Source organism: Cricetulus griseus, chromosome 8 (assembly GCF_003668045.3).
Source record: "Cricetulus griseus strain 17A/GY chromosome 8, alternate assembly CriGri-PICRH-1.0, whole genome shotgun sequence".
Classification (NCBI taxonomy): Eukaryota; Metazoa; Chordata; class Mammalia; order Rodentia; family Cricetidae; genus Cricetulus; species Cricetulus griseus.
The window spans coordinates 81,501,395-81,526,433 of NC_048601.1; positions in this window are offsets into that span (position 1 = coordinate 81,501,395).

Sequence of the window (25,039 nt, forward strand, 5' to 3'; positions counted from 1 at the left end):
TGCAATATAGATTTTAAGAAAACACCCCTGTCTCAAAAGAAAATCCCATCTCGAACTTCCAAAGCTACATAAAAGAAGTCCAAGACTGCCTTCAATGCTTCAAAGGATAGACTGATGACTGACACTCCTCTTGGGGACTTCTATAGTTGGCTTCTATAGACTTTGAGCTAACACAAGTCTTCCTTTGCCACCCTTACATCCTAAGGCTCTTAGGAATTGTATTCAATCTACTTTGCTTTCAGTACGCAAATTGAGCAACAGAGCCTGGCTGGCAGCAAATCTGTTTCCAGTATGATTAGCTGAGTATGAGAGCTGTGGCTGCTCAGGGAAAAATACTGCTTTTAAAATAGCATTGCTCAGTGACATGGCACCTAATCACCTAAGAGCACTAATGGAGATGCACAACAGAACTAATTTTGTGTCCATGTCCATTAACACAATATCCTTCCTAAAAGCATGGACCAAGGAACAATTCCAATATTGTTAAGAAATAGATTTCATAAGGCATTATTTGTCATACTGACTGCTATGAGAGAAAGTAAATTTAAAGCCTTCCAGAAATAATTCCCCACTGCAACAGCATTAAAATATTGGTGATTCATGGGTCCAAGTGAAAATGTCACCCCAGGCTGATTGGCATCCTCAGACTGGTTTTGAGTAGTCTTGGACTTCAGTGGATGAGGTAGGAACAGTAAGAGAACTGACATGAGAAGTGCAGATTGACAAGAAAAGGAGAGGGGTTGCTACAATATCATGGATGGAATCATGGATGCAGAGTTGCTTCTTAGGGATTGGCAGAGGTTAGATTCTTGTGATAGAATCAATCCCTGGGGAAGATCCTGAGAATGCTGTTCAAATGACAGCCATGTATTTAGAATAGGATGTGAACTCGATTGACACAGCAGTGGCAGGGTCTGAGGAGACTGATTCCCATTCTGAAAGACACTCTGCTGTGGGTAAAGTGCAGCCAAAGAGCACCAAATGCTGAAGAGAAGCCATTCAGGAGATAATATATCAATCCATGTGGAAAATGGTATTACTATCTGATTTTAAGAAACTGCCACAGCCACCCCTACTTATAGTGAACATCAACCTGATCAGCTAACAACAATCAAACATGAACAAAGAGTTCACATCACAAACTGATTATGATGCAGTGAAGACCCAGACCACTGTCAAATTTTTTTAGGAATAAAGTATTTTAATGAAGCTTTCTCGTAGCTATAATACTATTGGAAACCTAATAGACTGTAGTGTAATGTAAAATAATGAACTGAAAAAATTATATGACTCACTTTATTATGACATCCATGTCACTGTGGTAATCTGAAGCTGAGCTTGCATTCTCACCACATTTCCATGAAATGCCTGTACTGAACAGAGGATAAATATGGATACAATATTTTTAATTGTAGAAACATCTGTGGTATGCTGTTTATACCCCCTTCTGACTCCCAGATACTTAGTGTGAGGTGTCAATATGTATAGATGTCTGTCTGCAAGTCTGTAGGAAGTTTACTAGCAGCCCCTTGATTAGAATCTACAAGGGAAAGAAGTAGACAGGAAGTAGGGGAAACGAGGCAATGGTGCAGTAGCCACAGAATATTTTAGATTGAATAGAAAAGGTGAGGCCATCACAATCCCAAGTAGTTTGCCATGAGATGTTTAACAGGCAGTTGACATCCATAGAGTACAGTTCAAGAAGGGATTCAATAGAATTATGATAATCAACCTAAATATTCCAATCCAAGTGCTAGAGAACCTATTGACTTTAGCTTAATGAATACTTTCTCATTTAACAAAATGTCTCTGATAGATGACTGTCATTGTCAACAGTATTTGCCCCTTTACCAAAAAGAAAAATCATTTTTCCTAATCCCTCAACAGACTACTGTTTAGCTCATTGAAAAGAGCTAGATCATGTGACCAGTCCCTTAGTGCAAGGAAAGCTGGTTTGAAAGAAAATGGCCCCCAAAAGGAGTGGCACCATTAGGAGGAGTGGGCTTGTTGGAGTAGGTGTGGTCTTGTTAGAGGAAGTGCATCACTGTGGAGGCAGGTTTTGAGGTCTCATATATGCTCAAGTCATACACAGAGATACAGACCACTTCCTGTTGCCTGTGAGTCAAGATGTAAGAACTCTCCGCTCCTTCTCCAGGACCATGTCCACCTGCATGGTGCCTTGCTTCCTCTGAGCAATAAGTGAGTCACCAAAATTAAATGTTTTCCTCTATAAGAATTGTCATGATCATGGTACCTCTTCAGAGTGTTAGAAACCCTAACTAAGACGGAAGTTAGTACTGGGAGTTGGGTATTGCTGTGATAGGCCTGACCATGTTTGTGTTTGAAGGAATATAGACATTGGGACTACAGATTAGAAAAGCAGCTGAAGTTCTTTTGAGTACTGCTAAATGGACCATCCTAGACTGAACATTGAAGACAGAGGTACTGAGTGTAATTTGAACTGTGGGTGCCTGGATCAAGAGGTTTCAGAGAAGAAGAATATTAATATGTGGTTTAGAGACTGTCTTGTGGTATTTTGGTGAAGAATGTGGCTGTATGCTTGTTTGAAGATTTTTGCCTGAGGCTAACATGAAGAGTTTTGGATTAATTCTGCCGGCAGACGAAATCTCAAAACACCCTAGTATAGACTTGGTCATGTGGTTATTAGCGATAACTCTAATGAAAATTTATAATGAAAAGTAAAAAGGAGCAAGGTGAGCAAGGAAAACTATTTGAGGAGAAAAGGAGCACCAGAATATGTAATAAAATAATAAAATAAGTCCTTTTTCAAGAAGATATAATTAAGAAATGGAATAAATGGAGTAGTGACCTCAGGGGCAAGATCCCACCCAGCTAAATTTCCAAACTTGTGAACAGAAAATCTTAGAGCAGGATATGGTGGTAGAAGCCTTTAAGCCTAGCACTCAAGAGGCAGAGGCTGTTGGAAGCCAACCTGGTCTACAGAGTCAGGAACAGCCAAGTTTAAGTAGTAAAGGTAAGCACAAAAACAGAAATCTGGTGAAGACCTAATTGAACAGGGGGCTATGTAGTAGCCCCAGCAAACAGTATAGCTTCAGTCTCGTGGTTCTGGCTTTAGAGTCAAGGCTAGAAGAAAGGAGTTATAGAGTATCCCTTTGCAACTAAGGAAAGCTTCTGAGGCCAGGTATGTGTCAGGGGTGTCCCTGAATGAAGGTTTAGGGAGACCATTGCATAAAGCTGTGAACTTGAAGCCTGGATTGCCTTGGAGATCCCAAGATGTTAGAGATGCCAAAGTCATGGGATACCTGCGGAAGAAAGCTGATAGCAGGAAGTAGAATCAACCCAAGAGAAAGAAGTGTATTACAGTCACCAAAACTGAAAGGAGTTGGAAATCTGAAGAGTGCCTTGACATCAGATATGGTGATGCAGAGTTTGTAGTTTGCTCAGCTCATTTTCAGTCTTTCTTGGGTCCACTGTTTCTTTGGAAATATGCTCCCTTCCCTATGATTTGGAATAGTAATGTCTATCCTGCACCATTCATGTTGGAAGTATGTGATCTATTTTTTTATTTTGATTTTATAGGGGATTACAGACAAGAGATTGCATGAATCTCAGAAGAGACTTTGAATTTGGGAGTTTTAAATGTTGCTGAGACTGTGATAGACCATGGAGACTTTTGAAGTTGAACTAAATGAATTTTGCATTATAATATGGCTACAAACATTTGGGGGTCAGGGAGGAAAATGTAGTGGTTTGCAAGAAAAAGGCCCCCAAAGGGAGTTGCACTATCAGGAGATGTGGCCTTGTGGGAGTAGGTGTGGTCAGTGAGTCAGACCACTTCCTGTTGCCTGTGAGTCAAGATGTAAGAACTCTCAGCTTCTTCTCTAGTACCATATCTGTCTGCACCTGCATGCTACCTTGCTTCTTCCAAAGCAACAAAGGAGTATACCTGAACTGTAAGTGAGCCACCACAAATAAATGTTTTCCTTTATAAGAGTTGTCATGGTCATGGTATCTCTTTAGAGCAATAAAAATCCTAACTACGATACCAGCAAAAGGAAACACAACTGCCATGATGCTGTGCCTGAAGCCATGAGCACTGACAGGGAGACTTCTTATTAATTAAGAAAGCTTGGCCTATAGATTAGGATTGTTCCTAACTAGCTCTTATGACTTAAATTAGCCCATCTGCATTCATCTACATTCTTTTACCACATGGCATTACCTCTCTTCCATCTGGTACCTCTTGTTTATTCTCTGGCTAGCTGGCAACTCCATCCTACTTCTTCCCAGAGTCATCTCTCTGCCCAGAAGTCCCGCCTATCTCTCCTGTCTAGCTATTGGTCACCTTTTTATTATACCAATCACAGCAATGCATCTTCACAGTGTACAAGTATCCCACAACACAGATATTTGAATGAAGTGGATTCAGTCCAAGATTGAGGCTATGGGTGCTACAAGAAGTAGACACGGACAGATAGGCAAGCTAAGTCTTTTATAACTGAGGTGATTCCATTATGAATCCAAGATACTGGACAGGCAACTAGAGGCTTTGGTCTTTCCCCTGCTGACTTTGGGGCTTGCTTTGGTTTGATTTTTCCTAGCTCTTGCTGGCACCTCTCCTCTTACAGAATGGAGAATGCATACTCTGTGCCACTGTATGTTGGAAGTATGTGATAAGATTCATGACTTTAGTGTAGATGCCACTTCCTGTTCACCCTCTGCTTCCTGACTGGTAATGCAAAGGAACTAGCCAGCCTTCTGCTTCTGCCACCATGCCATTCCTAGCTGTTTCCATAACTTCACCACTAAGATGGAAGAGTAGAGAGCTGACCAGGGTTGATTGGGAAAAGGTAATTCGGTCTGAATATAGTGTCCTTCTCTATCTAAGGTATTTAGGTAACATAAAGGCATGTGTTTGCCCAACAGCTAATACACAATTAAGATTTGTATTATTTATTGTCCACATTTAGCCTCAAATGGCAAAGTTGAATAAACTGAGTTTTAGCTGATGATGGTCATGCTGAAGAATTTAGAGAGTAGAAGATGAGTATCTTCAATTTTCTGCATATTTTCATATTTAGTGTTGTTCTAACACTAGATGTACAGAATTTATCGAATTCACCAATGAACATTTTCTTCCTTCATTTTTCCTTATTTTCCCCTATGAAATGAATTACTGTTAATACACTAGCACCTTCCTGAAATAGAATGTGTTTTGAGAGTTTTAGTGACCTATATTTTTAAACTAAGTGGAATATTAGTGCTACCGAGGAAAAGTAATGGAAAGTGGCTTTCTCAGATTGCATCCAAGGGAGTACAAGAACAGATGAGATAAAGGGCTATATAATTAGGTGATCAAACAAAGTAATAACTTTCAAGAATACATATTGCAACAGTGCAGTTCCCCAAATGACTCTGCCCATTATTAGCTTACTAAATCTACAAAATCACTCCATAACTGGAAAATCTATGAACTATCTCCAAGTTACCCGAACTCTCTTGTGTTCATACTTGACTCTTAAATTTCCAGTTTGGCATCTTCAGTGCTATACTAGGGACTTGTTATCTGCATAACATGAGACCTGAGGTGTAAACAAAATTTTCTCATTCACGTAACCACCGTATGATTTTACTGAATGTCAACTTTGTGCCAGGTTTAGCTCTGAGGCAGTTGGTCTTGCCTTCAGTGTAGCAATAGGAACTTAGGTTTATAGCTCCTGGAGGCAGCCTAACTTTTCAAGATTTTTCCCCCTATGGCTTTTACATGTGCATTTTAAGAATATCACCTTTTACTCTGCAAAACTAAACCACTCAGGGTTATGATGATATGTTACAGCTGCCAATACATAGAAATCGCTCATACAATTCTCAGTGGGGTGTCATTTCATGCTGAGGTGATAATAGTCATCCTAATAAATTTATTTTAAGATTTAGATTTATGCAGTGCACAAGCTGTTCTCTGGAAAGGAACATGCTTTTGTTCCTTTTTTTTATTATTATAAAGGCTGTGCATCTACATACACCACAACAAGAGTAATGCTACAGCATTCTTCCATGAACTGTTCCCTGCTGCCTTCTATCCAAGCCTGGTCCTCTACAAATACAATGCTTGACATTTTTGCCTTCAGTAGCTGCATTCCTAGAAAACCACCTCTTACTCAAAAGCAGACCTTACTTGTAGCTTCTAGCTTTCACCCAGTTAAAATACAGGCAATACAAATAATCTTGATTATCAATTGCCATGGCCCAGGAACTGTCCCTCCATGCTTTGCAAATTTGTCCTCACAACAATCTTCCCCACCTGCCACATACATAAACAGTCTGAGGAGGCTAAGTACCTTTCACAGGGCCAGACAGGTATTCTGCAGCAGTGTTGCTACTCATTTCAGGCTCCAAAGCCAAAATTCCCAGCCACTTATGTAATATGCTTTTCAAAGTAGTCGCTGAAGAATTCCTGTTGTATACCTGAAGGCATGCATTCACATTCTGTCTGTTCTGTCATGCCCATGTTTCCATTCTTTCTTTTTCCACTGCTTTCGATAACTATCAGGTAGGGAAAAAAATGTACAGAGCTAAACTCCATGTAATACCTTCAATGCACAGAAAAAAAGAAAGAAAGAAAGAAAGAGAGAGAGGGAGGGAGGGAGGGAGGGAGGGAGGGAGGGAGGGAGGAGGGAGGGAGGGAGGACAAAAGCCTATATTCTAAAAAAAAAAAAAAAATCCCTCATTTCACTCTCTGTTAGAGGGTTTTTTCTGCTTTCTTAAAATATGGAGTCATCAAAGAAACTATGCTTTGAGAAAGTGGGGATAATCGCTATAAGACACTCCTGATGTCCTTGTGCTTCTACTTTCTAGAGCAGGGGTTTATAACCTTCCTAATGCCGTGACCCTTTAATACAATTCCTCATGTTGTAGTGAACCCCAACCATAAAACTATTTCGTTGCTACTTCATAAGTATAATGTTGCTACGGTTAGGATTTGTGATGTAAATATCTGATACGTGACCACAAATGGGGTCATGCCCCACAGGTTGAGAATCGCTGTTCTAGAGGGAAGACAGACACTGCTTCACTCAGTGTACAAGTCTCACTTCCCATGAACCTGCAGCTCTTTTTCCAATAGGAGATGAAAAGCAGCTGGCACCCTCTTCAGTCGGTAGAACTGCTGTGGTTTAAAGCCAAGCTGTGTGCACTGTGAGCCTTCTGGTCCTCTACTGTGTCCTGTAACCAAGCTGCAGGTGCAATGAGCCTCTCTAGGCTCTCCACTTCTCCTTAGTAACTGGACTGTTTATACAGATTAAATTACCCTAGCTAACAAAAGTCCAGGCAATCCAAACCAGCTTGGCATTAGGCATCGGAGACAAAGCCTCTCTGCAAAAACTTGGTCACTCTTCCTACAAGCCGGAGGAAAGGCTTCACATCAAGTGTTACAGCGCTGGGGTATTAGCAGGCACTCACGAAATACACAGAAATACAAAGAGGCCTCACCCAGTTGCTCTGAGCTGCATGTGGCAACGACTTTCTGGAGACATGTGCTGGGGGAGGGCTTGTCTACCACATCTCCATTTTTTGCATAAGTTAACTCACAATGAACACAAATAACCTCTCATGGAGGCTAGTTCAAGAACAAGACCTTAAGAGGTAAGGACAAATTCCCTAAATATTTTTAACTAGGACTCAACTGTCATTAGCATCTTAATAAGCTTAATGTCAGAGGGTAAATTTTGATACCCTTTTTTATTTGTATTAGCAAGATAAACATTCCCCAGTAGTATTTTATCTGCCATATGACCAGAGCTTCAGATTTCTATTTCAAAATTTCTGCTATTGATAATCATTTTGTTCCAAGCACTAGGAAGAAGGCCCTGGTGCATATCAACAGCTGCACCGAGCATACTGCCCAGAGAAGTGTTTCTCCCCAAGCACAGAACAGGGTTGACTAAGAATGACAAGAGTAGCCAGACTGCCATCTGGCAAAAGCAACAAATTCAGAGCTCCCAAAAATCAAATTCTCTCAGTATGTTTAAGAGCAGGTGGCTGAGAACTATGTGCCCTCAGCAGTTGTAACGTTGTTTGTTACCAGAGCCTCACAAATGTATACATCTACATGAAGAGCCCTTATGGTGCTCAAGTGTGGGGAAGAATATCTCAGAGCTAAAATATAAACATATTTTTTCCTTTAGTGTAAGCAGAAAGTAGAAAAGTCTTTAAGCAGTACTTGCCTGCACCCTGAGAACCCTCTGTATTCTGAACATGATCAGTTCCTTGCGAATTCTATCTAGCCAAGAAAGAAATGTAATGGCAGGCACTGCGATGGTCCTTAAAGCCACCATGCACAGTGCTGTGAGCTCCCCACCCCCTCCCCCCATTGACAGCCACAGGATTCAGGAGAGGACTGAAGGACTACACACAAATGAGAAGAACGTTTGGTTGTTAAATAGAGTATCTTGTTACATAGTCCAGGCTGGTCTCGAACTCATGTATCTTCCGCCTCAGCCTCCAAAGAGTTTAAATAGCAGGTGTGTGCTTCACCCATTCCATGCTTCCTTCTCTAGAGTCCTTGCTGTAGTGTGTGACTCAAAGTCAGAGCTTACTAGTCAATGTTCTATAGCACTTGCTAACTCATGTGGCCTTTCTGGAACAAACATAGCTACTAAGCACAGACCAAATCACAATCTGTAAAACTTTCATCCTCTGGAGCCACATGCTTCTATCAGGAAGACTATTCCAGAAACACTTTTATTGTTCTACAAAAAATGACAAAATATAAGTAGATGCTTATTTTTACCACTCCTACTATCCCAGGCAGTAGCTATAAATATCAGGAGTCACCACATAAAACAATATGCCTTACATGCCTTTCTTCTAGCAAGCAAAAACACTCATATTTGATTGAAAATACGCCATTCTTTTCTTGCCAACAATAATGAAAATAAAATATACAGAAAATTCTGTTAAGAAAACATTAGCAATGAAGAAACTAAATATTAAAGACTATATATGATGACCACACAACTACAAAAATTATCTATGTACATTTTTATTAAACAAATAGATGGCGACTGAGTGGGAAAGAGATTTAAAAAAATGAAAATATTAAACACATAATATCGCCATAGCATATATAAATATAAATCTATATGTACACATACATATACATACAACAATATAAATAAGCCTATTTGCAGGCATTCATATACTCAGATTATCACATAAGCCAAGTGTGACAAGGGCTGGAATTCCTCAGCTCAAGTGGCACAGAAAGGTCACATGACGTGATCCTTCCTTTAGGCAGTTGAATGCTTAAGCCATCCAAGGGCCTGGCAACTCCACATGGAGGGAAATTCCTTATAGAATTGTATTGTGCTTGTAACAGGCTCCCAGGTGCCTTTCTTGACAATGCCTCATTTCACAGATCTTGGTCTGGCAGCTTTCCATGGGCATCTATAAACACATTCTTCCTTCCCCGGTGTGACAGCATGGCAGTTAGAGGATTTGGTTTCAGATGAAAACTCAAGAGTTTAATAGGTACAAGTGTACATGGGAAGATGATGTTGACTTTTGCAAGCATGATGTCAGCCACAGGGCAGCCATTCCTGGCCTTCCCATAGGCAATGTATAAAGAAGGTGAGATTCAGTTTCTGTAGCAGTGCCACATGAATTCTTTGATCTGTCCATGGCAGCTTATCTTACCATAAGCTCTCAATGGCTCATCAGCTTCACTAGAATTTTCTATTCCCACAGTCACACGATCCTGTCCTATTTCTTATTCACTCAGGTAACAGCTCTTTAAAGGTAGGCAATCTAAAAGTGCAAATCTGGGCTAAGATGCCAAGAAAAAGAATAAGGATTAGCACTAACTTCACAGAGTGACAGCATTCACTTTTTTTTTTTTTTTTTTTTTTTTTTTTTGCTAAGTATCATACATACTAAGAAGATTGTGGGTTAAAAAAAAAGCAGTAACAGCAGCTTTAGTGTCACGTGTATTCTGAAATCTAACCACATATTCATATAAAGCCTAAAACTAACTTTTGGACTTTCAGAAAAACATCTAAGCACAAGACTGTAATAACAGGAGTTAATGGAAATCCTACTCGTTCACAAAATACACCAGAAACAATTATCCATCAGCAAAAACAGAACAAGTGTTACATTTTAAAGACCTGTAAGTGCAGTATTCACTTTTTGCACTTAAATGGCCATAAAATTTTAAATCATTGTGGAGAAGCACAGAGCTGGCTCACAACGTCAAAGGAGTGCAGTGGTGGAGAATCATAAACTGACTGCAAAGATTATTTAAATAAACACCCTTCTTGCCAAGAACTCTGCTAAACTGCATCAAAGAGTAAACCATCTGAAAGGAGGCAACGGGTCTGTGTAGCAGAAAATTGAAGAGCTTTCTTTCAGAGGCGGCCTTCAGTCTCAAGAGCACAAAGAGCTGAATTTTAGCCAATTTTCTGACTGATTCCTCCCCCCCTACTGTTGATGAGCTTGCTTTTGATTCTGTGATTGTTTCTAATGTCTTCCAAAAAGAAGGAATGACACTCTTGCATTCAAAATTGTGTCGCATGTGATGGGTAATTACGGACACAAAGGCTTTTCATCTTCAGAAGATAGCCAGTCCTTCAAGACACTATATTCTTCGATGGTATTTACTCAGATTTATTGCCTCTCTGTCAGGACAAAAATGAGGTGGAGTAAGAGGAAAATCAGCATTACAAACGACAGTTTTTCTTTTATTTAACATTTTTTTATTTGAATTTGAAACAAGATTGTTTTACATGAAAATCCCAGTTCCCTTCTCCCTCCCGTCCTCCCCTACCACCCCCCCCAACTAAAACCCTACCTATCACATATCCTTTCTGCTCCCCCTGGATGGTGAGGTCTTCCATAGGGTGTCATCAGAGTCTATCATATCCTTTGAAATAGGGCCTAGGCCCACCCCCGTGTGTCTTGGCTCTGGGAGTATTCCTCTATGTGGAATGGGCTCCCAAAGTCCACACCTATGCTAGTGATAAGTACTGAACTACTATTGGAGGTCCCGTAGATTTCTGAGGTCTCCTCACTGAAACCCATGTTCCTGGGGTCTGGATCAGTCCCATGCTGGTTTCCCAGCTATCAGTCTGGGGAGCAAGAGTTCCCAGTGTTCAGGTCAGCTATTTCTGTGGGTTTCACCAGCCTGGTCTGGACCCATTTGCTCTTCACTCGTCTTTCTCTGCATCTGGATTCCAGTTCAGTTCAGTGATTAGTTGTGGGTGTCTGCTTCTACTTCCACCAGCTGCTGAATGAGGACTATTGGGTGGCATATAAGTCAGTCATCAATCTCATTATCAGGGGAGGGCATTTAAAGTAGCCTCTCCTCTGTTGCTTAGATTGTTACCTGGTGTCATCTTTGTAGATCTCCAGACATTTCCCTAGTGCCTGATTTCTCTGTAAACCTAAAATGTCTCCCTCTATTATAGTATCTCCATTCTTGTTATCTTCTATTCTTCCCCAGACTCAACATGCTCCCTCATGTCCTCTTCACCCCTATAAACGACAGTTTTTAAAAGTAGGAAATACATACCATGAATAGACGTTGTCCCCAGTATTGGTTTCTTACAAATATATTACACTAAGTTGAAAAAAAAGCATTTTTTCAATCCCCTCTACAAAGTCCAAAAACTAAAACTGAAGCTTCCACTTAAGCCTGTTAGAGAATGCCCATGGTTCAGTGGTCACATAGTACATAGTTATTTATTAGTTTGAAGTTTGTTTAGTGTGTACACAATCTAGTTACCATATACTACAAAGTTTAGTTTGAAAAATAGCCAAAGTAAATATATTTTACTTTGAGTTTTACTTTAAAATTTCAATTACCATATAAAGTGTCTTACTTTGTTATGGAATTTTTCAGACAGAATTTGTTCTGTTTATTCTGCTCCTCCAGCTTCTCTCCCTTGCAGTCCTCCTATAGCCTCCTCTCTATCTTCATAGCACATGTGTCCCAGTGTCCTCCTCTCTTCCTCAATACCCCCATTTCCTCATAGTTCATAGTCATATCCACCCGCACATAGCTAAAGACATCATAAGTTAGGATCTGTATATGAGAGAGACTATATATGATTTTTGTCTATGTTAACTTTATATTTTTTATAAACCCATTCATTTTCCTGAAATATTCAATATTTCATGTTTTTCAGTTGAAAATAAAATCCTGTGCATTTATATATGCACATACATATACCCACACACAGATGTATGTGTGTGTGTTGTGTATGTATACATATCTTTTTCATTATCCATTCATCTATTTATGGACACATAGCCTGGTTCCATTGCCTGGTTATTGTGAAAAAAGAAACAATAAACATGGATAGACAGGTGACTCTGTGGTTTGTAGGGAAAGCTGTAGCCACGCCTTCTTAGGGGCTGGCTACAGGTGTGCCTGACCAGGCTTGTGAGTGCGTGGTCAGAGTGACGTAGTGGGACTGCGTTTTCGCTTTCGGTTTCTCTTTTTGCTTCTTGCTGTTCAGACTGCTACCACCGGCTGGCTGGTTCGCTCTGTAAGTAAGGCTTTTCCTGTAAGTAAGGCTTTTCCCTATTAAATACCCTTATATTTCTACCTGACTCCGTATTGGTAATTTCCCACTATAGTGGTTGGATATAGACTCCTTTGGATATAGAGTGGTAAAGCTGGGTCATATGGAAGCTCTAGTTTTCCTTTTGGAGACGCATACACACTGATTCCGTCATGGTTATACCACTTAATAGTCACACCACGGATTTCCACTTTCCCCCCTCCTCATCAGTATTTGTTTTGGCTGTTTTTCTTGGTGACTGAGGTCCATTCTGACTGGAACGAGATGGAAATTCAAAGTTGTTTCAATTTGTATTTCTCTGATGGCTAAGGATGCTGAACATTTTTAAAAAATACTTATTGACTATTTGCATATCTTCTTATGAATATAGTATGGTCATTTCAGTAGCAGATTTGTTGATTATCAGTCTAAATTTGAGGGTTATTTAATTTGTACCGTCCTTTACCCACTCTGGGTGTCACCCTGTGTGAAGTATAGTTGGCACAGATTTTCTTCTATCCTGAAGGCTGTCCAGTCACTGTGTTGCTAGTTCTCTTTGCTTTATTGCACTCCCCCATGTTTCTTTTAAATCGATATAAGATTCCACTTACTTTAAGACATTGTTTTACGCATCATTAAGAATGAACAAATAGTCAGGTGTTGGTGGCACACGCCTTTCATCCCATCACTCAGGAGGCAGAGGCAGGTGGATCTCCATGAGTTCGAGGCCAGCCTGGTCTCCAGAGCGAGTGCCAGGATAAGCTCCAAAGATACACAGAGAAACCCTGTCTCGGAAAACAAACAAACAAAAAAAGAATGTACGTTTGTTTCCAGAGCTGTTCAAATATGGAAAATAGCCATTATGATACTTTTCCCATGTGACATGTGAGCAAGCTTTAAATTCTCACTCTGAGCTAGTTTTTAAAATAAGGTTATAATTCTAAAAAGCCCTTTTAACATGCAAATATTTCACCCAAGAGGTGTAGCAGATTAAACTATTAACAGTCATTAAGATGCATTAATCAATTAGCAGTCATTAAAACTGTAAGGACTATGAATTTATTAGATAATCACAGCAAAGAGAAAAGAGGGAAATGATGAAGAAAGAGATAGAAAGCAAGGAAGATGCGGTTTCCACTCTTCAGGATGCCACAGTGCAGGGTCTCCTGGCCCACTAGAAGGAAGAACTGGGAAGCTAGCTCAACCAGCAATGTGCTAAAAGCACAGGAGAAGGGAGAGAAGAAAATCAGAGCGGGGCAGGGCTAAGAGCATGCTCTAAGTTTTACCTATATCCTTTCTCAGAGGCAAACTAGAGACTCTTGGCACATAGGGTCTACCCCTAATGAAAACAAGCCTATTAAGGCCTCCAGGACTTCCCAGTGATAACTGTAGGTGTGCATTTGATTGCACACCACGACAGTACTAGCTGATAAGTGTAGTGATACACTGTTTATGATTTAATAAAGCTTGCCTGAAAGTAAAGTCAGTCAAAAGCTATAGAGGTCAGGCATTCGTAGTATATACCTTTAATCCCAGGACTCAGGAGACAAAGGCAGATGGTCTCTGTGAGTTCGAGACCACCCAGGGTTACACGAGATTTAATGAATCAGTCTAAAAGAGTAGCAGAGTTCACACCTCTAATCCCAGGACTCATGAGAAGTGTTTAAGACAGGAACAGATTCAGTACAGGCATTCCTTGTCCAGCCACACTGAGGAGAGGCAGCAGTTAGAGACTTGGTGAAGAGCTCAATAGTGGATCAGGCCTTTCAGCCTGAGCTACAGGTGAGAGCTAGTGTCTGGCTGCTTTGCTTTTCTGATATTCAGCTTGAAGTTTGAACCCCAATATCAGTCTCTGGGTTTTTTTTTTTTCTTGTTAAAAATAAGAGCCCTAACTCTTCTCAAGACTCAGAAACAAGTTTCTAATGGTTTCTAATTCATATTTTATGATCTATGATACCTCTTTTCTCGTTAAAACTACAGAAAGACACTGATCTATATGCTAATAAGTCATAGTATTCCATTCTGGTACTAAGAAAAGCATCTACAAGGCACCTAGGTTGGACACTGTGAGCTTTTACACAGCCACACCAGTGGCTTCCTGCAAGACATCTACAACTATTTGACTTTGCCTTGCAGGAGTATGACCACTGACACCTCTTGTAAGGACAGGAAAAATTTCCAGTTCATGAGAAAGGAACCGCATTAAAATATTACATGTGGAGTTACAGCGATGGCGCTGAGGTTACAGGCACTTGCTGCTCTTCCAGGGGACCTGGGTTTGATTGTCAGCACCCACATGGTGGCTCAAAACCATCTGTAAAACCAAGTCCGGGAACTCCAATGCCTTTTTCTGGCCTCCAAGGGCACCAGGCATGTAAGTGGAGCACAGACATCCTTACACGTAAATGAAATACATATAAAATAAAAAGCGCATCCAATAAAAATTTAAAAATAAAAGGTGACTTGTACTTTGGGACCTGGAGATAGAAAGCAATAAATACTACATAATAAGTCTTCAGAAAATACTAGTTGGTGAATGTCTGTTAAATCAATGCTTCAAAAACATAAAAAGCAGCTTCTCTACATGAATGTTTGGAATCCCTGATTTGAACACTGCCCTGATTGGTTGGTTTTCATCTTGACATAAGCAAGAGTTAACTGGGAAGAGGGAACTTTAATTAGGACTACCTCCATCAGATTGTCCTGTAGGCAAGTCTGTGGGGGCATTTTCATGTGTGAGGGCCTTGCACACCATGGGTAGCCACACCTCTAAGCTCTTGAGTCCTGGATTGTATAAGAAAGTGGGTTGAGCAAACCATGAGTGGCCATGTCAGTAAAAAATGTTCTTCCACGACCTCATCTTTAGTCTCCCACTCCTAGGTTCCCAACTTAAGTTCCTTCCCTTCATGATGGACTGTGACCAGGATGTGTAAGACAAATAAACCCTTTGCTCCCCAAGTTGCTTTTGGTTATGATCTTTATCAAAGTAGCAGAAAGCAAACTAGGAAATAACTGGAAGTGTTAGGTGCTGGCTCAGTTATCTGCATGTCAGTCAGTCCTGCTGACTGCAAGACACAGTGACCCTGATGTGACTACTGTCCTCACACACATAGACAGGTATTACATACTCTCTCGTTCTCCTAAACCAAGCAGCCAAACTTTTGTCAGACTCTAGGAACTAAAGAAGTTTCAGCACAGATGCATAAATCCTGCACTGTTGTCCCAGTTGTGTGGGAAATGGGAGGAGCAGTGACTAGCCTTGCTTTCAGAGGCAAAGTCCACTGTCAGGGCTTCAGCTGCTGCACTTCCTTTGCCTGCCAGACTCTCCCTCAAAGTGACTCCACCTGACTCCATTAAAGAGCTGCACCCATGTATTTGTGGCCCATGTTTTAATAGTTGTTATCATCCTAGGAATCAGACAGTAGTGTATCTGAATAAAATGCTATTGGCTTATTTTCAGAGTAGCTGTACACTTCTGATTTTTCCAGAAGTAGGTCAAGCTGGGTTTTAAACATAGAAATTTTCCATTTTAGTCAAGAGGTATAAAACATGGATATATTACTGCTATGTCTTCAGCCTTTGACTCTGGCCTTTGACATGCTGTGGAGACCTGCATGCTGGAGAACCTGTTGCAGCCTCTAATGCTGCCCCTCAGAACACTGTATGCTGGGGAACCTGCTGCAACCTCTGAAGCTGCCCATTAGAGCATCAAATGGCGGGGAACCTGCTGAAGGTTCCTCTACTTCCCAGACTTCACTAATAACCTTTAAAATCAGACATGCTGGCACAACAACTACACATTACAAACAAAGGCAAGATGTAGGATGAGATTTCAAGCCCACCTGAGACATGGCTGTGGCACCACTTGAAAAGGGCCCTCTTGCAGATTTTCTTATCAACTCCAACAGGGGTCTTCACACAGATGACATGGTGCAGGACTGGCTAGTACATATTATTACCTCCTAGGTGTTGCTAAATGTCCTTATTGGTTATAAGAAATATATTCACAGCTATTTGAAAGCTGCTGTCCCAAAAGGCTTAAGTGTTTGGACCTTGTTCTTTACTAATATTAGAGCTGGGGCCTTAAGAGATGTAGATGAGCAGGAAGGTCCAGGCCATTGCACTGTGCATACAGACTAGACCTGTGACTTTGTGAAGTAATCTCCTCTCCCCAAATCACAATCCACCAAGAGGTGACTGCCTATGGGGCCCCCTGGCAAAGTATGCTTTGAGAATTTCAAGCTCTAAAACTGGGTGCCAAATAAGCATCTATTTTCATACGTAGGCTCCCTCAAAAATGCTAGTATAGCTATGAAAACTGAACTGATACAGCCAAATAACAGGCCACCCTCCCCATTTCTCTATGTGCTATTTCTAGGTGAGGACTCCCTGTTTCAAGCACATAACATCCACTGAGGAGAAATCTCCATTCAGATATGCTTTATAATTTTTCTCAAAATAAAGTTTCTTTTTGCAGAAGGCATAACTAAAACATGCCTATGATTCCACTGACAGATCCACCTTCACCTCACAGTTTATGAAGATAGAATTTAAATGAAGTTTCTCAAGATAACAGTTACCCTGAAATGTTTCATTTGAAAATGTGAAAAATGTTTCTAAGTGTATTTTTTGCAGTGAAATAAAATTGTCTTTCACAAAGAAGCTCACTTCCACTGATTTCTCTTGTTACCATTGAGCTTATAGCTTCTGAGGTCACAGATACAGCTGAGGGAAAAGCCACAATGAGAGTATTTGGTTAAACACCTTTCCAGAGGTGTCGTAATGGAAGGCCGTGATTTATTCACACATCAAGTACATGTGTGTGCACGCACGTGCACATGTACCCATGAGCACATACGTTATATGAGAAAGCACTTACGCCCTGCAACAGAGACAGTGAGTAATATCGGAAGGTCTTCACCCACAGGTAATGTCACTGTAAGATTAACATCTCAATCTAGTCATCTGTCCTTCTGCATTTCCTTTCACAAAACGAAAATAAGCAATCATAGACTTTGCATCTAAACCTTTATCGACTGCATCACAAAAAGGGATTAGTTATTAACCCAACTCAATGGTTACAACTGGATTCAGGAAAGTGTGTGTGTGTGTGTGTGTGTGTGTGTGTGTGTGTGTATGTATGTATGTTTGCTTGAAGTTTATGATGATCAGTTTCAATTGGCAACTTGACAGGACATAAAATCACCTAGGAAGTGAGTGACTCATCAGCAGGAAGGAATCTGGGAAGAATTCATCATTGGGAAGAATTACCAGTGAAGATCTACCTGGACGTGGCTGGCCTGTGGGCATACTTGTTCAGGTCTGTTTTATGTTAATTGATACGGGACGACCTGGTCCACCATGGGCACCACCATCTCCTAGGCAAGCATGAATTTATTTCTTCTGCTCTTGACTCTGGATGCTGTGCAACTAGCTGTTTCAAGTTCCTGCCTGGATAGGCTGTAACCTGGAACTGAAAACCGAATCAATGCTTTCTCCCTCGGGGTTCATTAAAATTCCCTCAGGGAACTTCATCACAGCAGCAGAGAAGAAACAACCACAGAAATCATGACACAAATGAGAGGAAACTGACTAAGAGAAACTACATGATGGGTGTTGAGTTTAGCATAATCTTAGATATCATAATTTGAATATCTGTTCGTGATCCACAATTTTAGATGTATTTCAGAATGTTAATATGCAATGGTTAAATTCTATGTTTATGCAATTGAGCAGAAGGAAGCATTCTAATTTGGGATTATCCAGATTCTGAAATGTTTCACCACTGACGTGATGCCCAAAGTTTGATATCATACATCTGACATCAGGTAACAAGTCACAGTGAAAATTCAGGTGCATTAAAATTTTGTAACAAACTATCTGTAGGCCATGTATATTATGTATATATGAAGAAGAAGAAATGAACTTCCTGTTTGGACTCAGGTACCAGCCCCAGGATTTATTACTATGTATTTTTAAATGTTTAAAAACAAGTCATACACTCAAAGCACTTCAATCCCAAGCTTCCTAGATGACAGAGAGAGACTTGATCTGTGCCAATGGAGAAAACTGAGGATCTAGAGCTTAGAGATAGCTATAGGAAGGAAGAAATGAGTTCTCTGTTTAATTTTAACTTGATTACCTTCACTTCAGCAACACTTTGCCCCAAAAGAAATATAACTTAATCAAATGCAATTTTTATTAAAGCAAATATCAGCAAAAAGGAATGTTAATCCTCCTTCTTATTAAACTCTCTTTTACAATAAGCTCTCCTTTTACATGTCAGTCATGAATGCAATCTTTTATTCAGAGTTCAGGCACTACTAGGGATTATTTCATTAAAATATTATGTATATATTTGCTTTTCAAATAGTGAACCTTTCTTCCAAAGCTTATATTGTTTCCTTTTCAAAACAGAGGTGAACAATATTTCCTAAAATTACGCAATAATATTCTATTAAATTCAGTTGCCTAAGAGAAGCCTAAATAATAATTCTTTTCCTGCAAACATTATCCACAAACACTGATACTTTTTTTAATCAAAGACTCTCACAATTGTAATTCTGTGTTGGTGGAACAACATGTCCCATAAGGTCCCCTTCACATCTGAGTAAAGCAAGTCACTATAATTAGCCTAAGAGACATCAGTACACAATAGCAGAAACACTGGCCTTGCTTCTTCTAAGATAATATTACTGAAAAACAGCGATTGCTCGGATTGAACTAATTTTGCTTCCCAGGAAATTCTATTCATAATCACGAGTTATCTCATCTCCGGTTCTTTCAGGTCAAGTAAAATAAATCAAACCAAAGTCAAATACATTCTAGCATTCTAACAACAGAATCGTACTGTCCAAGTACAAAAGTCAGATCAATTCTACCTCAAATCTAGAGAAAAAAATACAATGGTCAAACCAACTTACTTACTCTTCCAAATTAAAGGAAACTTTAGGATGTTTATTTCCAAAAATAACACAAAAAAACCTTTTCCCCCAAACACCTGAACACCAAATCATCATTCTTCTTTTCCATCATGCAAATTAGCAGACATGTTTAAGCCAGACCAAACACACATCTCTATATCCAACCAAGCAGTTATTATCACATAATATTTTATTTTTTCTCTAATCATGTGACCTCTTTACCCTCATTCTTTCCAACTCTTCTATGTTCATAAAATTCCTTTTTACAGGGTTTCCCTCTGTGCCCCCACTCTTTGAGGACAGGACAAACTCAAGAAGGACAGAGCCAGGGCACCTAGGCTTCCCAGCTCCAAGTGTCTGTGAAACCAAGGAAAAATCTTTTCGTCACTAAATCTGGGAGCTGTCACAGTATCTGCAAATTCATATGAAGATGAAGCTTTCAATTACTAGGAAATTTAGTTTCCTAATCAAAGAGTTTCTCTTCGAAGCTTAGATCAAGGAAACACACTGCAGAGTTCATTAGATCCCTGGGCAGGGACTACTCTACCTTCATGGAAATCTTCCTCTGGCTCAGTGTTGATTTTTTTACTCTTTCTCAACTTGTCTTTTTTTTTTAAAGAGTCTATTTACCCTTTTCCTTCCATTGTCCTTTCTTGGGTTGGGCTACATGTAAGAAATAAAAGTAAAAATAGAAGAAGTAAAACAAGAGATATTGATGTCCTCTGTATTAGACTTATTTGGAAATGAATTCTATTTTCAAGTTGTAGCATGTGTCAAATTCTGTTGCTTTAGTTTTGTGTATAATATTGCACATATCTTCTCTGTTGGCCAAAAAAAAAAAAAATAGCAATTTAACTTTAGTTGTTACTCTTACTGCCCCAACTATCTATTGATATATACTTCTTTGTCAATACACCTGTCTCACAACACACATGAGATAAGTTTATTGTTGTTCTATCCATGGCATGGATAAGAAACTGAAATGCAGAGAGGTTATCACTTGAAGAAGCATAAAGATCTAATGCATAGCAGAGCAACCAGTCAGATTCGTACAAGCTTGCTCTCATTGCAGTCATACCTTCAGTTTACATGTTGTACAATGATATTCATCTTCCCGCATATTTGTTGACAAATCCAACAAATATTTACTGAATACTTACATATTGCTTTCTCAGTTTTTCAGACTTAATGGGGTGATACTGGCTGAAATTAGGAAGTATTACAGTTCTAACATCCCAAGTCTGTAACTCAAACCTAGGTTTCTAAGAAAACCAATAACTCAGATGAATCAGGACAAAAGAGAGGGGCTTTGAGAATTTTGAACATTTTCTCATGCCAAGGAAAACACATTCACAATGAAAGAACATATAAAATTCACACAACCCACTTAACTACATATTGCCTATTAAATGAAACAAGAGCAAATGATAACAGCACTTATGTAACTACAACATCCCTGATTAAGGACATTGAATATACACATGGTAAAAATATCTTCTAACATAAGAAAATTTACCCTATGTAGGAAAAAGCTGTCTTTTCTTACATATTAAAGATACTTCACCCTGACTCCTGTGACTCCTCCAGTTAACCAGCACCTGAGACCCGGCTGGCAGGATCCAGAGTAGTAGACGGGAACAAATTACTAAATCGTGGCAAATATTAATGAAATAGAAACAAAAATGCAAAGAATGTCTGAAGAGTTGGTTCTTTGATTAAAAATAAAGAAGATTGGCAAGACTTTTGCCAAATTAGCCAAAAGAAAGAGACAAAACTCATTAGAGGGCAAAAGGGACATAAGACATATAACACTGAAATTCAGAAAATCAGACAGATATATCTCATATTCCACTAAATTAGAAAAAAATCTGAAACAGATGAATTCCTAGATTCATATGCCCTACCAAGATTAACCCAAGTGAAATAAGTAATTCAAACAGACCAAGAACCAACAAAAACATTAAAGCAATAAAACAGATCTCAGTCTTAAACAAAGCCTGTTTACCACTACATCCTTATGGCTCAGGAAACATTAAAGATGGGGCAGATAAAATGTAGGATCCTGAAGAGGGACAATAGCTCTGAAACAACATCCTGAAAGCCCAACACAGCAATGTCACGCACTCAGAGTGCTGCACCTACTAGCCCATGTCCTAGACAGACTGCCATGGATGACACAAAGGATCATAAGACCCTACCTCTCACAGGCGGATCTCTGTGAATTCAAGGCCAGCCTGGTCTCCAGAGCGAGTGCCAGGATAGGCTCCAAAGCTACACAGAGAAACCCTGTCTGGAAAACAAAAAAAAAAAAAAAAAAAAAAAAAAGACCCTACCTCTCAATGCTAAACTATGAGCAACTAAGTACAGTGTCCAATTGTGTATCCACTGGTGAGTCCACCATGATCCAGTGGACAGTTCCAAACCTACAGGCAGCCGAAATTAAACTCAGTGGAACAACGACAACCCCCCCCCCCCCAAAAAAAAAGTCATGAATATGAGATTTTCACTGTAGAGAAGTAGGATGGAAAGAAAATAGGAGTGGAGAAGAACCAGAATATTTTATATACGTGTATGAAATTGCCTAAGAACAAAGCTTATAAACAAAAGAAAAAGAACGTTTCAACTTTTCTAACTTACCGCTTATTCATTTGCAATGCAGCCTATTCTTTAAAAACCCTAGGTACAAACAATAAATACTTCAGGTCAGCAGAGAAACAAAACCACAAAAAGCTCTTTGGTATGTCTGCAATCATACCAGGGAGAAACAAGAGTCTCATTAGTTGGGGAAAGGGAACCTAGGTTAAACACCAGAAAGGAATTTGTAATAAAAACAGAGTCATGTAAAAACATGGACCACTGGGAGTATTTACGGAACATCCATGGCCGTAACACTCAGCAGTTATGGCAGAAGGCTCATAATTCACCTCAAGAAATAAATCCCTTGCACCTCCTGTGAACTGGCCACTCACTTCTCACAATACCTATTTACCACGAGTTCACATTCCAAGCTATTTTCATTTGCTTCCATTCCAACTTTTTGTTCTGTTTGTAAAAACCCTGTGTTATAAGTGTCCAGTTGAATGTTTCCTTCAGGAACCCTGATGACCTGACTGATCTTGCAGTTCCCAGAACAGGAGGCTTTCATAGCACAGCTGGACGAACTACCATTGTCTTAGACCACCAAAGTCTGATGACCCCCAGAATGCAAGAAACAATCTCCTGCAATAGGTGTACATGGATGTGTGTATTTAGGGGCTGTTTGTGAATATATGTACACATGAAGTTCTCCTTCAGACCAATGGTAAAAGAATTTTGAGCTTCAGTAAATTCCCAATATTAGTATTTACCCAAATAATTTCACGTTTAGGGAGCATATCACATGGAGCTTCACCAAAAGACTACAAACACACCTTCTGCACATACCTTAATCATCACAGATTTCTCCCCTTAGGAGCACAGTTATCAGCATGAGTGTCTTGGAGGAATTACAGCTGTATTCCAGGGATATTTCCTGAGTCCAGCATGCTTATCTGCCATAATTTGTTCACCCCTCTCTCCTCAGCTTTCCTCATTTATTCAGAGTGAATAAATTGTTCTTTATACACCAATCGAGATACTCATTAGCACTTATTTACATTCAATTTTCCTCAACAAGAATACATAATGCTATTATACATGCCACATTTTGAATTCATGGTTTTCTAGCAAAGCCTTCCCAACTTCAAAAAGATGACCATCAAATATTTTATCTTAAGAAGGAAAAAAAAAAAGCCAATGTAAATGGCTTGCTTAAAACACTGCCCTACTTCAATGTGGGTTTTTAACAATGTGGAAACAATTGGTTTAAGGATATAAAACTGCAGTTGGGCAAGAGGCATGGACTCTCTGAAGTCTTGAGGTCTACCGAGAGCATGATAAATATGGTTGATAACACTAGGCTATATTTTAAAAGTTGTGAGATAGTATACTTTAAGTGTTCTCAAAACAAAAATGATGAATATGTGTGATATAACATGTTAATTGGTTTAATTTAGCCATGCCATTGTGAACATACTGTATTCTGTATCGTAATTGTACATGACTTTATTTATGAGCTAACTAAATGAATGAAAAAAAAAAAACTGCCCTAAAAAGTAGGAGGAATGGAAAAGCAGGAAAAAAGATCTGTCATAGACAAGTTGTCCCCATGTTCACTAATGCTGCTGCTTCTGCGGCTGTGGATTTTTACTATAATTTTCAGGAGCTTCATTTTTTGAAAGCAAAAACCACACCAAAGTTACGGGTTTTGCAAAGTCCCTAGCATGGCTGATGGTTTATGTATGAAACTCACGTGGTCATACTAAATTACTGCTATTCCTGCTCACAAGTTTCACTTGCAAAGTAACTTAACACATTCCCAAAGGTTTAATAGCCCTGGATTTCCATTAGGTCATCAATGCTGTTTGCCAGGCCTGGCCTAGCAGTGTAAATGAAGCTTGGCTGGCACAGCCAGAGCTGTATATATTGCTAGAAATGCAACCTCTCTGCTTTATAACCAGACACAGGATAGTTTACAGCTCATACATTTTGTTTCTAATAAACATAGTAGCAGAGAACTGATTTTCTAATGGAAATCAATTATTACCTTGATTTTAGACTCAGTTTTGCCTCACAAGTGCAAAGATGGATTTAGTCTACGACATTGGGTGATTTGGGGGGGTATGGTGTAGGGGGAATGGAGTGACATTTGTGGAGATTTGTGCAAAGACACCCAAGAATCAGAAGCCCAAGTGAGATGACGTGTCCACTTTGTCAAGACCTCTGTGCACTCAGAAATAGCCTCTCATTAAGTCTTATCCACAGCCAGTGTGCACATCTGAAATGATGAGGGCTGACTGCTCAAAAAGCGGCTGCCCATCCCTATTAGAGAATCTGGAGAAGGAGAGGAAACCCCTGCCCATTGTGCTGTTGTAAAGGCCTTTCTCTGCTTAAGGAACCTTTTAAGCAAAGAGTGAAATCTGAAGGTGTGTTGTCACCATTACACCAGCTGGCCTTTCCACACCAATTGAGAAGGTGGGCTGTCAGAGAGATCAGAACGTTCATTCCCACTGTAAACTATTTTCTCCTCTTTTGCCCTGCAACTCAGAAAAATATGGCTGATTTTTTTTTTTTTTAAAAAAAAGCTGTTCTTTGGCAGCCACACCCACACCATGCCCCTCACATTCAGGGATGATGCTGATGACCTTGTCATCATCCATGCATGCACAGTGCATCTGAAAACGTCATGGTAAATTTTACTAGAGGACACTTTTTATATGCTACTGGTGAGGGCTGTCACTTTGGTTCCTCAGCTGCACTTCATCAGGCAGTGCAGCTTTGTGATGCTTTCATCTGTTCCACTCATGATAGCACATCAGCTCAGTTAGCAGCATGGGTTCAGGCAAGCCTTCAGTAACCTGTACTCAAGGAATAACAGTGTAGAAATTACCCCTGAATTATCACCTCCTCAGAATTGCCCCTTTCCCACTGAAGCAAATGGAGAAAGATATAGATCCAGCTAACAGACCTTCGTAGTGTTAAGATTCCAGTCCCTCC